The following is a 14,570-nucleotide window of genomic DNA, read 5'->3' on the forward strand; positions in this document are numbered from 1 at the left end:
TATAAATAATTGGGTGCTGGTGGACCAGCTGGAAAACCTAGTCACTGTGTGTGTGTGTCTGTGGAAAAATACATTATGAACACTAAACTTACGAATTTGAAAATGAACTTCTGGCACACGCTGTCTTCCTGAATTGGGGACAGCTTTGCAGAAGGCCCCAGTGAAAGCGAAACAACTGATTCCCGTTCACTCTGCTTCTGTCCTTCAGGCCCCTCCCAGCTGAAACAGCATTTCATCGTGGAGAGGCCTTCACAGATGTGCAGGTGGGGGGGGGTGTCCCACACGTGGTCCAGGGGCACCCTGATCTCTGGTTTGTGACGCCACACTTACAGTCACTTGTTTAATGTCTGTCCTGTGGTCTTTCGGCATCGTGAGGACGGTGGCGATACCTCACCTACCGGAGTTGCGTTCCCTGTGCGTGGCACAGTGCTGCCCCAGGCAGGTGCCTATCTGTTCGTTGCACTCGGCTGAACCGGGGACTGGGGGATGGGCTGGGGAGGAATTCGGCCAGTGTAGGGAGAGAGCTAATAGCCTGGTCTCCCAGGAGCCTTACAGGATTTTATGTTCATATAGGGGAATCATAGGCTCCTGAAATAAGATACTAGAAGAGATCGGAAGTATTGGAATGGATTAAAAATTGAGATACTTTAAAAAAAGAGAAAAGCTAAGCAGCTTCTGTCTGCAGCGTACAGTTGTCTGCGTGGGTGTGAGTGCTGGGGGCGTTTGGGCGAAGGAGACATGGTGCAGGCTGAAGGCAGGCACGAGCGTTTGGGAAGGATAATTGAAGGGATGAATTCAGCTTTTTCTCCCCCAGGCAATTCCCCTGTGGCCTGTACAAGTGCATGTGCGTCAAGAAATGAGAAGCCCTTGTCACGTCGCCGTCATCCAAGCCAGAACGCCCCACGGGGGGTGCGGAAGTGGGTTTAGGTGCAAGGCTTAAGGATCACTTAGGAACTGTCTGCTGAGCTCGATTTGTCACTCGAAGCCTTAAGCTGACCCAGATGAATTTGATCCTTCTTGCTTCTCTGCCAGTGTGTCGGCCTTTTCCTGAGGGCTTGTGCTGACACGGTGCGTGTCCCTGTTCATTAAGGGCACTCACGGTTAGCTGCGGGGACTGTGGATGTCAATGGAAACTGTCCTGACAGAGAAGCAGTAAACCTGGCTCTTAGGGTGTGAGATGCGTCTGTCCCCAGGGTAGGCCCCTGTCACCTGCAGGTACCCAGACTCTTACTGAAGGGGAAGGATTTCAACTTTCCTTATGCCTTCCATCCGTGGGGTTCTTTTGATTGCTAGTACAGAAAAGGACTGTGGTTAACTTTACCAAAAGGGATTTTATATCGAACACCCCGCAGATCCCAGGGGTCTGTCTGCTGACATGGGAAGGGTCCCCTGGATTCCAGCAGCGGGAGCTGATCCTACCCTGGCTGCTGGGCTAAATTGGCCCCGCCTTAGTGCTCATGTCTTCCCCCTTAGGACTTGAAGCCTGGGGCTTACTGGCCTAGCTCGGACTTGGTGCTTTTCCTTGGCCAGGGCTTCAGGAAACAACATTTGACTGACAGTCCCATTAAAACTACTTGTAATGGGGGAAAGGTCATTTTCCAAAAGCAAATCAAAGTGTTCTTCCTCCCTAAGGAGCAGGAAGTAGATGCTGTGAGCGCCTGTGATACCCTGCAGGCCCAGCAGCACAGGTTCATCTCTCGGGGGGCCGCCCAGAGAGCCTCTGATTTCGCCTCATCCCAGCTCAGGGGCAAAACTGTTTCTTCTTATCTCCTCCCTGAAGCTCATCTGCAGAGCATGAGAAAGCAGTAGATTTTGCTGGAAGATTTTGCGGGGAGAGGCTGGAGAGGTTGGCATTGAACGACATCACAGGGAAAGTGACTCGCCGCACTTGAGAGCAGGGACCACGTCTGTTCGCTGTCATGTCCCCAGCATCTCGCACAAAGCTCAGCTTGCGCAGCCTTCTCGAGCTCAATACTTGCTGAAGGAGTGAATCCATTTCATAACCTAAATTTTCCGGTTATCAACCGCTCCCTGGCTTTCTCTGCATCTTTTCCCCACGTGGCTTTTCTAGTCTCCCCAATGTCTTGGTCGGTATAGCTCTGGCTATAAAAACCCTGCACTCGGCAAAATAAAAGCCCCATAGTTAATCAGACCTTAGAAAGGACTCTCAAAGGTACTCACTAAATACAAAGCACCACTGGACCAGGGAAGCAGGGTACTTCCGCTAAAAAATAAGTTTATCATGGTTATTATTTCAAACATGGTTTCAAATGTTCCATTATTACATACTCTGCAAAATTCTGTTCTCCCCATAATGGGTTGAAGGGTGGCCCCAGAAAGGTAAGTTCGTGTGCTAGTTCCCAGAACCCGGAATGTGGCCTTGTTGGAAAAAGGGTCTTTGCAGAAGCTCTTACGTTAAGGATCTGGAGGTGAGACCATTCTGGATTATGTGGGTGGGCTCCAAGTCCACTGACCAGTGTCCTGTAAGGGGCACGCAGGGGTTATTTGACAGACAAGACGAGAAGACACGGACTCGGGAGAGACGGTGATGTGAACGCGGAATCGGAGATTGGAGCGGTGTGGCCATGCCCCGGAGCCGGAGGACACCTGACGCCCACAGAAGCCGGAAGGGGCGGGGAGCGGAACCTGCCCTGGGCCCGCTGGAGGAGGCGTGGTCTGGCTCGCACCTCGATTTGGGACTTCTGCTCTCCAGAAGAGAAAAAATTTCTATTGTTTTAGGCCATCGAGTCTGTGGTGGTTTGCCAAGCAGCCGTAGGAAAGGAACACACCCCCGAAAGTACTGTAATGACCTCCCAACTGTTTTCTCTCGCTCTCTTACATGGGACATGCTCTTTCTGCTGCTCACACCTGGAACACTCTCAGCTCTCTCTCTGAGCCTAGTGAGGGGTATTGGTTAACCTATTTCTTCACTTCAGGTGAGCCAGTCACACTCTGCCCAGGACACAAAGAAAGGTCGAGCACCACTGTCCCACCCACTGAGGTACCTTGGATGCATCTTTCCTTTAACTCCTGTAAGAGCCTCCCACCCGGTGTCTCTCTGCATCCTAGTTACCCATCTACGACTGTGGACCACTGTCACTGGCAACAAATGGCAAGAAATGGAATTTTGGATTTCTTACTCATATGTAAGCTCAAATGTCCTTTAGGCCAGAGGACCGCTAAAGGATTATCTAGATCAGAGATTCTCAAGTGATTTTGAGATATGGAGCCCTCTGCTCTAATGAAACCTTAAATCTTAATATGTAAAAGACGAGTGAAAGTAATGTAAAGTTGGTCGGGAAGACAGGGCCACACCTGATGTTGTCTTCCCCCACCACCATTTCAGTTCCTTTTGGCCCCTATTAAAAAAAAATCCCTTGAAGTTACCCTGACATATTGTTAAAAATGATTTTTCTAAGCTGGCCGCCTTTCTGGGCTATCGCTAACAGGGGGCAGCGCCTTCCCTAGTCTTTGTTGTTTTTTTAGGGGAACGATAAATCACTCTCCTCCTCCTCAGTTTGGAACCCACTGAGAGAGAACCACCGTTATTAGAGATAAAAATGTTAGCTGTAGTACTGAGACGGGCTGGATGGGAAGACAGACCAGAGGGGTGGAGTCCTCTGGCTGTCCTACATGGAACCCCAGAGTGTGAGACTCCCCTGGTTACTGCACAGGGCGGCATGGGCATCGTCCACGGCTAGAAGTGAACTGTGGGGAAGAGTGAGAAGGCGGCTTCCAGAGCCCCGACTGGCTTCTCAAGGGCTGAGCTCCTCTACCTACTCACCAGCTGTATGTCTGCCCCTTGGGAGAAAAGAGAGTTTGTAGTTTACTTTTCCTTCCTGGGAAATTCCCTCTCCTATGGAAAGGCAAGGGATAAGGAAACATTTCTTCCTAAGAAGGCGTTTTTCTCTGCGAGTGTTGACTTCCATTCCCATGTTCTGCTTGGCGACCCAGGACCCAGATGGCTTCTTTTAGTAGGACATATTGTGTATTCATCAATAGTCAGGTTAGGCATTAGCCATAACAAACCCCCCAAGCCCACTGCATATCATAACAGATACAGTTCTTGTTCAAATCACAGTCCAGTAGGATTGTGGGTAGGCAGGTGGGATGGGGAGGTAAGGGGGGAGTGTGGGGAACGAGGAGGGCTCTGCCCCATGCACTTATTCAGGGACTCGGTCTCCTTTCATTTAGTGCAGCCATTTTAAACTTTGGTTCCATGGGAAGAATGATCAGTCGCTTCTTTATCTCTCAAGACCTCAGCAGCGTCTTCCACTGAGGTCTTTGCAGGTAGTGAACAGATTGAGGAAGAGCAAATGGAGGGTCGTGCAGGAGACTCCAGGGGCCAGGATGAAAGAACCTGCGTCATGCTGGCCAACATCCTATTGGCTGACACTCAGTCATGGGTCCCACCTAACCACAAGGGACGCTCAGAAACATAGATCCTGCCCTGCCGACAGCACAGGAGGCACGTTCACCGAAGTCGAGAGGACTCAGCCTTGTCTCGGCACAGCGTCATATTCATCTAAGCACAACCCAGCCCACCGGAGCAGCTTCACGGTCTTCAGAAGTCCAAAGAGCAGGTCCACTGCGATACTGCCGCTTTTAAAAAAATACGTTACGGTGCCCTGCACATTCAGAAAATTGCACACGTTCTAAGTGTACGGCTTGATGAGTTTTCATGATGGAACACACTTCTATAACAAGCACACCGATCAGAATACATCACCAGGCCCCCAGAAGCCCCCTTGAGCCCCTGCCAGTCACCAGGCCCCTACACGAGCCACTGTCCTGACTCGTAACCAGGTAGATCAGTTTTGCCTGGTTTTGAACATCCTATCAATGGAATCACACCATATGTATGAAGCCATAGGTGTCTGGCTTCTCTTATTTAACATGTCACTTGTGAGTCATTTGTACTGTTGTGCATAATTGCGGTGCTCTTGTCCTTTTTGCTGTAGCATGTTCCACTGTATGACTAAGCATGATTTATCTGTCCACGCTACTGGGGATGGGTGGTTCGGGACATGGCAGGCACCGCCGTGATCATCCTAGGGCATGTCCTCGGGTGAGCTTTCGGACACGTGCCTGTCGGGTGGGTAAGTCGGAATTTCTGGGCCACAGAGGCTGCATTTTCAGCTGTAGCAGCCCCCTCGATCTGGGATTTTGCTTCCGATGGTTTCACTCGCCTGCAGTCAACCGTGGCCAGAAAATATTAAATGGAAATTTCCAGAAATAAACAATTCATAAGTTAATCATGCATCTTTCTGAGTAGGGTGATGAGATCTCTTGTCCTCCTGTTTTGTCCCACCTCTGGATCTGAGTCACCTCTTTGTCCGCCATCTGCACACGGTGTGTGTTCCCTGCTGGTCAGTAGCTGTCTTGGTTGTCAGAGAGGCTGGATCGGGGGACACCACTGCAGCAGTTTTGCAAGTGGCCGTCCCAGGCATTTGTGCCCCCCTGTGGTGGGCTGTGTGAGGGTGCCAGTACCCAGCTGGCCTCCCACGTTGTCCCTCACACCTGAGCTGTGAGCCCCTGATTCCCCAACCCCAAAGTTTTGAATGTCAGCACTTCTCCCCCTTTCCTTTTACTTCCTCATCTCTAGTTTGGTTCCCTTCAGCCCATTCTCCCCACTGTGCCTCCCCCACATGTGGGAACAGGTCTGGCTCTGGGAGAAGGAAGTGGAAATGGTAGGGGGGGAGGGGCTGGGTAGGCAGAGACCATTTCTACGGAGACTGGGGAGGGGAAAGCTGGGAACACTCACTCATTAATAATTTTTGTATGCGTCACACAGAGAAAAGCCTCCACCATCGTTAAGATGAACTATCTTGGGGGGGTTCTTTTCAATATTCCCATCCACATGGCCTGTGATGGGGGGGTCAGGTGCTAAGGTGAGGAAACCAACTCCCCTAAGCCCCTTCCCTGGCCCCTTATGGAAGGGGGTGGGCGGGAGAGGGGGCACAGGTGTAGAGAGCTTGCTGAAGCCCATGTTGAGCAGGGGCAACTGGACCCTAATCGTGACCCTTGTGCTGGGGACCTGCAGGCTCTTGACAAAAGGTCACTGGCCACAGCTCTGACTTCACCTGTGGCCACCGCGATGAGGAGTACTTGGGTGGGAGCAGGGTGCCCGGAGGCCTGAGAGCAGCTGAGCGTCTCCTCTCGGGGGAAATGCATTATCATCCATCAACATTACCAGGCCCCTCTCAGACTGAGTGGCCTCTTGTGATTAGGAATGGCCCTTGAAAAGAAAAACACAGTCTTCCAGCATTTTGAGTGTGTATGTTTGACAGGGGCTGTCTTGGCAGCAGTGAGGGGTCAGGAGGGGAGTTTGCAGTGCAGGGCCCTGGTGCATCATGCGTGTGTGTCCGTGTGCATGTGCGTGTGTGTGGAGGGTGCAGGCCTGGCTTCAGGGCCTGAGGAATAGAGAAAACTGGTGGAGTTATGGGTCTGACCTCAAAGGCAAACTCTGTCCAGGCTTTGGGGTGAATTCTGATGGGGCGCCCCCTCCTGGGGCAGGAACAGGGACCTCCAGGGGTAAGGAGGGCGGCTGGGGGCCGGATTCCCTCTGGGACTTCAGAGGGACACAGACACGATACACCCGAGGCTCCAGAACTGAGAAGAAGTAATCTGGCTCCCGCCGTGGAAGGCTGCCGTGGGAATCCCGTCAGGGAGTGTGCGTAAGTCAGTCCTCCACGGCAATGTTAGTTCCCCTCCCCGGTCCGAACCACAAACTCATCGACCCTCACAGTTACCCTCTGAAGGCATCACGGCCCCAGCACTGCAAACTGGGGACACTGGGGCTCCCAGGAAGCCTGTGTGGCCCCTCACCAATTAGAGGCGGAGACAAGGCCCCACCTTCTATTCATTGTCAGCGTGGCCTGGGGGGTCAGGCAGACCTGGGCCAGGCCAGCACTGCCCTTGACCAGCCCTGCGACCTCGAGTCATTAAACCTCCATGAGCTTCAGCTTCCTTAACTCCATCAAGGGAAGGGGAGACCCACCCCCTCATCAGGTCGGCGTGAGAGCTCAGCGAGCTAATGTTTGGGAAGCACTCGGTAGGAAGACTGCACATCGCAAATGCTCATTCACCTGCCGCCTTCTCCTGTCCTGTAGGTCAGCCATCAGTCTGACCCTTGCAGCAGCTTAGTGAGGTTGGTGTTGTCATTACAGAGGAAGACACTGAGGCTCAGGGCGGCGGGACACGGGCCCTCCGCCATGTCCCAGCGCAGTGCGGCAGCAGTGATGTCACTCAGGGCGCCTGCCACCACGGCGGTATGGGTTACGAGGGACGCTGTGGGCCCAGGGAGTGGTCCGAAATTCAACCTTTAGAAATAATTCCACTTGCTTTAAATCCAGTTGGTGAACTTTTTTTTTTTCTTAAAAAAAATATTTTTTCCCCCTATAAAAACCCAAGTTGGCCCTCTTGTGCCTCTCCTCATATGACTGTCTACCCCTGCAGTGTGCGTGAAGGACGGAGGTGGGAACAAACCTCAACCAGAAACAACCCAGTGACCATCAACAACAGTGGGGCACCTGTGGTTCACGGTGGCTGGGGAATACTATACAGCTAGGAACACAAACAGCCCTGCCGTAGAGAGGAACACTGGTGAATCTCAGAAACATAATGCCAAGTGAAAGACACGAGGTGCAAAAAAGGATACGTTGTCTGAGTCCACTTACATAAAATTCAAGAACAGGCAAAATGAATCCGTGGTATTAGAAGTTAGGTTAGTGATTACATTTAGAGAGGGTGCGGTTCCTGGGGGCATGGGCGGGGTACACCAGAGGGTGATATCCTACTTATTCCTACGGGCGGTGGTTCACTCGATAAAAATGAATCAAGCTGTACCCTTGTGATGAGTACGGTTTCTGGCAGGACCTTATGCTTTAGGTTTTGTTTGTTTTGAGAGATTCCTGGGGAACCAAGGGAATCACTGGAAAGGCTGGAGCAGCAGGCTTAAGGCCGAGCCCCAGGCGGTGACATTCATAACTCTGCTACAGAATGGGCCCGATGAGGAAATTGCCACCACCGAGCATGAGCTGTCACAGTGGCACTGCCGTGGCCGCTTCTGCCCCAGGAACTTGATCTGCACGGGGGCTCCGGCTCCAGGAGGCGCTTGGCCTTGGCACCGCTGCTGTCTCCCACAACGGCACATTGCCCGGCTCCTGCTCCCTCACCTCGCCGGCCTCTGTTCCACAGCTCCTGATGGCGTCCTTACTCATTTGGAGTGGGTGGATACTCATTCCCAGCTGCAAGGGATGCCGGCAAAGTGAGATCATAACTTCTATTTTGAGGTGGAGGGCACGAGCCCCTCCACTGCATGAAGACTGCCAACAGGTGTGGGGCAACCCCAAAACACAACCGATCTCCTCTGTGCTGGTGGCCCTGAGAGGGGCCTTTGGGGGCTGTCTGTCACCTTATTCTAGTGGCCCTGATGGTGTACAGATGTTGTCTGTTGGTGTTCAGCTCGATGCATGCTGTTTCGTACGTTTTCCTGTACTACCGTACCGGAGGAACTGTATTTTTCCAAGTCCTTTGCCAGCTGGATTCCAGTGCGTTTTTGCAAATGAGAGGCACCCGTGTGAGCTCAGAAAAGGGGAGGAGGAAGAGGTGATTTTTCCCGGGCAGCAGGGTCACGGTACCTGGGCTCGTGAGTTCCGTGCGATGCTGCTTTTCTCCTTGTGCACCTGCAGCGCTTCCCCCACTCGTCACGTGTTGTCTGTAATCGCCTGACTCCTGTTTCCCTGGTGCACGTGCACTCGTGCCCACGGCACCTGGGGCTCAGACACCTGCACGAGGGCTGCGGGAGAATTGAGCCTGGGGTATCGCACTGAGGAGGAGGAGGAGGATCAGGAAGCCCCCAAGGGTCCTTTGTGGAGTGGTTCACATGTCCCTGCGGGGTCTGGGCAGCTACTGCTCACCCGGCTCACAGGCTCCGTGGGCCCCACTGGGTGACGTGGGAGGCCCAGGATGTCCACGGAAAAGCAAAGGAACTGGCGAACTGTGCGGAACCAGAGTCGTGCAGACCTGGGCCAGTCCTCCCTCGGTCACCTCCCACTGGGCATCTCAGGTGCTCACCTAGCCAGCCTGGGCCTCAGATTCCCTATCTGTGAAGTGGACAGAGGCATCCCTCCCCCTGAGGATGGTGGGCAAGTTAAATAGAATGGTGCATGGGAAAGTGCAAAGAGAAGAGGGAGGTTTTCATGTGGAGGGGACACTCTGGTACCCAAACGAGGACCCTTCACCTGAGGAACAAGCTTGGCTTTCTCGTTCTCCTGACGGTGTGTTTGGGACACCCAGGTGTGGCCCTGCGCTGGGTGCCGCGGATACAGAGATGAAACAGACTTGGAATCTGCTCCGAAGGAGCCCTAGCAACTGGCACCCACAGTTCAGTGTGAGCAGTGCATTGAAGGGCTGAGTTGAGGATGCTAGGGGAACTCCTCTAGACCTAGGGGCGGAATCCCAAGAAAATTCTAGAAGTGGGGATTTCTAAGCTGAGACCTGAAAGAGGCACCGGAGTTAACTAAATAAAGGAGCAGGGCTAGAGAGAGGGTCTCAGGTAGAGGGGACAGCATGTGCAAAGGTCCGGGGGCAAGAGATGTAGGCCAAAGGTGAGCAGCGGGGAGTGATGGGCTGGGGGTGAGACTGAGCATGTCCTCCAAGGGGTCTGGATTTAGCCGGCACATTCTCTGCCCCAGGAGAGGCACGGCCGGCCTTGGGCCCAGCTCTAGGCTGATTTATAAGCTCCCAGTGCCCAGTGTGGCCGCATCACCTGTTTTGAAATCTGAAGCAAGGCTCTGGGGTGAGTGCTCTTTGTGCCTTTGTCCAGTGTTAACCTGAGCTGAGAGGAGAGGCTGACCTCTGGGGCCCTGTGGACTCTGGCCCCCACCCTGTGCTCCACACTGGGCAGGAGAACGTCCCTGGAATAGAAACTGCTCCTGCCAGGGCCTTCTCCACCTCTTCTTGCCTCTGGTCCCCGCTCCAGGTCGGAATTGGATACCCTCTGTCTTCTCCATTTGTCAAGCCAGGCAGCAATGGCCCCCTCCAGACAGGCAAGCTCACACTGCTGTCTCCACGGGACACGAAGTTGTTTTCCCCGTGGAGAGTACAAGTCCGGTCAGCTGTGTAGGGAGAGGCAGGTGGAAGTGAAGCAGAAAACAAGAGAAAAAGCTAAGCTCGTATTGCTCACTTCTGCCAAACCCTGCCCCCTCCAACCTACGTCTCTTCTTGTAGTTTATCGTTTTTTGTCTCAGAATCAACTTACAGGGCACCTCCTCCAGGAAGCCTACAGCACCCCCCCCCCCCCCCCGTTCTGAACGGATGCCCCTCCTCCATTCTCCCAGTTCTCTGTCTGTGTGTCCAGTTGTAGGGGGTGTTGACCTGCCTGCCTTCTGCATTAGACAAGCCCCTTCTGTTCAACAGAAGCAAATTGGACACGGTCCTGCGTGCAGGACCGTGCGAGGGCCTGGGTGGGCCGGGTGAGGTGCAGCATGTCCTGGAGCGGCCCATGGTCTGAGGGCACAGACCAGCTAAGAGGACCCTTTTTTATGCTGCCGGAAATCCCTGGGTTCTGGTAGCACTCTGCTGGGTTTTTTTTTTTTTTATAACCTTTCCAACATTTTTAAAAAGATTTTATTTATCTTTAGAGGGGAAGGGAAGGAGAGAGGGAGAGAAACATCAATGTATGGTTGCCTTTCATGCATCCCCTGCTGGGAACTGGCCTGCAGGGAACCGGTCTGCAACCTGGGTGTGTGCCCTGACTGGGAATCGAATCGCGACTATCTGGTTCGCAGGCCCGCTGGTTTTTGTTTTTGAAGCCCTAGAGGTGGCTATAGCTTCTCACTGCTGCTAGTCTCGGGCGCCTTGCTTGTTTTCTTCACCCTGCCCGCACGTCCAAGAAGTTCCCTGGATAAAGTGCCTTCAGGTGAACCACCTGTGATGAGTCACGTTTCCTCGTGGGCTTCAAACCGCCGAGCGCCACACCGGGTCCTCAGCATTGCTAAGTTAGCTCTTGCCATCCTCCAACGCAGCCGCTACTTTCCTGTCTCACTCCCCAGGAAACCGGGGCTCAGCGGAGTTCAGTGACTTGCCCAGAACCATGGAACTGGAATCATCTAGCCTCTGAGCCTGTGTTCTCCCTCCCTGGTTATGCTCATCGGAGTGGGATTTGCATCTCCTTCCCTGTCTCTGGGCAGAGTGGCTTCTAGACCCTTCCATCCTTCCTATCTGTCCTTTCTGGCATCTTGGGACAGTAAATTTGTCTGTCTAGGCTCAAACTTTTATGTCTAGAAAATGTCAATGTGTCTCCCTGGAGTCTTAAGTCATCTGTGTGGACAATAATTGGTGTGAGTTTAGTTTAAATCCGGCTTTCACACTTGGTCCACATTCTGCACTGGCTGACGGGGGGTGGGGGTGGAGGTGGGGGGGGCTGGGGGAAGCTCCTGGGAGCTGTATTCCTGCTGCAGAGACAAGACGCAGATAAGGAAAAACAACCTGTAGTCTAGCGCCACTGTCTCCAGCTCAGGCCTTAATCATTCAGGTTTGGCTTTGACCTTGGAAGCCAAACACCTCTCCCTCATTTATCCTAAGGAAATACTCAGACACGTGGGAGAAGGATGAACAAAGATTGTAGTGGTAAAAAAAAAAAAAAGTGGAGAAAGAACCTGCATGTCCATCAGCAAGGGACTGGTGAAATCAATCATGGCCCCGCACTGCAAAGGACTCATTTACAAATCCACTGAAACTGATCTGCATTCGTTGACATGGAAACAATGTCCAGAGCAAGTTGTGAAATGAAAGGAGCTGGTTATAAAACAGTGCACATGGTGGGATGCAGTTTTATAGAAAATAATCTCGATTTGTTTTGCTGAAGCGGCATATCCGACCGGGCAGTCCTATACTCTCCACCGCTGATCCCCAAATACCTGCAAGGCCTGTCTCCCCGCCCCTCCTGGGGGGCTCCTATTCCTCCTTCAAGATGTTCCAAATGCAGCTTCTGGGCGCTTCTTCCTGTGCTCTGCCCTGAAGCACTTTGCTCCCCACTGTGGCAGCTCCCGTTGGGGAGAATTGGAGTCGCTCACCTCGCTTTCTGTCGTCCTCATTAGTGGTTAGATTCAATCAGGGGACCCCAGGGCTCGGTCGCTAGTACACGCTCTGCATGTGTTTGTTGAAATACAAGTGACTGAACCAACGCGGGATGCTGGAGGGAAGGGTCGAAATGATTTAGTGTCTTTCACATTTGTGCTTTGGCCAGGGTCCTGCTGATGCTGCATGTGATGTTAGAGGCAGAAGAAATTGGCACCAAGACTCTGAATTGCTAAGATGTGGACCACGCCTTGGTAATCCCCCATGGAAATGTTTCTCTGCTAAACACATGTTTCTGAGTCCACTCGGTTGCTACAGAGTAAATGCAGAGTGCTAGGGGGGAGAAGGGGCAGCTCTTCCTTTCAGAGGGTGCTGACTAACAAGCATAGAAGGAAAGAGAGAGCTGAAAAGCATCGTTCTGCTGCCATCACAGTGTTTGCTGATTTAGGCAATAATCATCAGTAGATGAAAAACCATCGGGTGAGTTGTGGTCGGGGAGCAGAGCAGGGAGGTTGCACAGCCTCAAAGTATCTGCCAGATTACAAATTGTTTGCAGGGGGAGGAAAAGTGCCTTTTCGGTGGGGAAACCTGGCAGACACCCTTCCACCAACGGTAAGCAGCAACACCACCCACAGTGGGACAAGCCGCCAGCCGAGGAGTTGCTCCGAGAAGGCCGCCCTGTCGTCTGCAGTCTTTCCCCCGATTCCCACAGCATTCGAGGAGCAAATCATGAGGACACAATCCGACCAATGCAGCGGGACAGTGAGCCCGCAGACCTTTAAAGGGTGTCAGTGCTGTCAGAGACAAAGGAAGGCGGAGGCTCTGGTCCAGACTGAAAGAGAGCAAAGGAGCAAGGCAAGTAGCAGCGCAGTGTGATCCGGGGTCGGATGCAGGAGAGGGCAGTCGGGATGGCTCACAGAGTCGGAGTGGGGGTGGGGTGCGAGGAACGTGGTGCCGTGGCAATGACAGCGTCCTGACGTTGGTCAGTGCTCCGTGGTTGCGTCGGAACACTGCTTCATGGGAAGTTTGTGTTATGAAAAATTGTAAATGTGCAGAGAAGTGGAGAGAATAGTAGGATAAGCATTTGTATACTCGGTACTGAGGTTTAACAGTTGTTAGTTTGCCACCCTTTGTTTTCTGAAACAGTTTAAACAGTGAAAAGGACATTATAGCCGCCTCATGACATTTTGCCACTTCAATACGCATGTTTACAAGATAAGGGGTTTTTGCATAATCCAGTGCTGTTAACTTATTTAATGATTAATAATAATTTCCTAAAATCAACTCACATTTACATTTTCCCATTTGCCTCTAAATGCCTCTTAAAGTTTGTCTGTTCAATCCAGGACCCAATGAAGACTATGTATCACCCTGGCTGGTGTGGCTCAGTGTATTGAGTGCTGGCCTTCAAACTGCAAGGTCACCGGTTTGATTCCCAGTCAGGACACAGCCTGGGTTGAGGGCCAGGCCCCCAGTGCAATAGGCAACCAATTGATGTATCTCTTGTACATCAAAGTGTCTTTCCCTCCCTTCCCCTCTCTCTAAAAATAAATAAATAAAAATAAAAAAAAAAGACTGTCTCATCATGCTTGGTTGTTACATAAGAACAGCCTTAAATTTTTGTCTTGGCTCCTTGTTTTCTTTATCTCTTTTTACTCCGTTCCTCCCTTCTGTTCCTCCTTCCTAAGTCCTTTCCTTCCACAACATCCACCAAGGGCCTTACGATGTGGTAGGCATTGGGGATACGAAGATGAGTAAGATGAACCCCTTGCCTTAGGCTTCTCTCAGCCTAATGAAGGAGGAGCAGCCACGTGAGTAGGTAATTATGAAGCCGTGTGAGAGCTCTGCCCGAGATAGACGCCAGCTATTCCACGACTCTTTGGAACATCCATCGAATGATGAGAATAAGAAAAGGAAAAAAACTTGACTTAGGGAGGCAGTTGGAAAAAAAATTAAATAACGGATTACAGGGATGCAGATTTCCAATTCCCTTCGCCTCCTCGTCCTTCATCCCTATGAATCAACAGGAGGTGGTCATTAAAATCATTTGATGGCCAAGTTGTTTCCAGTCTATTTTTATTCTCATCGCAGTTCCTTGAAAGGCTCTACCCAACCCATGGATTCTGCTCCCAGTCAGCCTCCCATGACAACATGGAAGCCAGAGCTCGCGAGGAGGACTGTCCCCTCCCTGGCCTGGGAGTGCATGGATGGCCCTCACGGGTCATCACCCGCAGGGTGCACACCCCACATACCAGCCCACGTTGAGTGTGCGCATGCCCGTGTGCCCTTTTTGGTGTTGCAATGAGCCACACAATGTGAGGCTCTGTGGTTTTTAAAAGCAGGGCTTTTGGTGTCAGAGAAACCTGGCCTCAAATCCTGCCTCCGACACTCACTGGTGTGTGGCTTTGGGCAGATTCCTAAATCCAATACGGAAGAAATCTCTCTGCAGTCTAAAGCTGACCCCTCTGATGTGGAAAACGTGCAAC

Source organism: Artibeus jamaicensis, unplaced genomic scaffold (genome assembly GCF_021234435.1).
Source record: "Artibeus jamaicensis isolate MK-2021 breed Jamaican fruit bat unplaced genomic scaffold, CSHL_Jam_final scaffold_916, whole genome shotgun sequence".
NCBI lineage: Eukaryota > Metazoa > Chordata > Mammalia > Chiroptera > Phyllostomidae > Artibeus > Artibeus jamaicensis.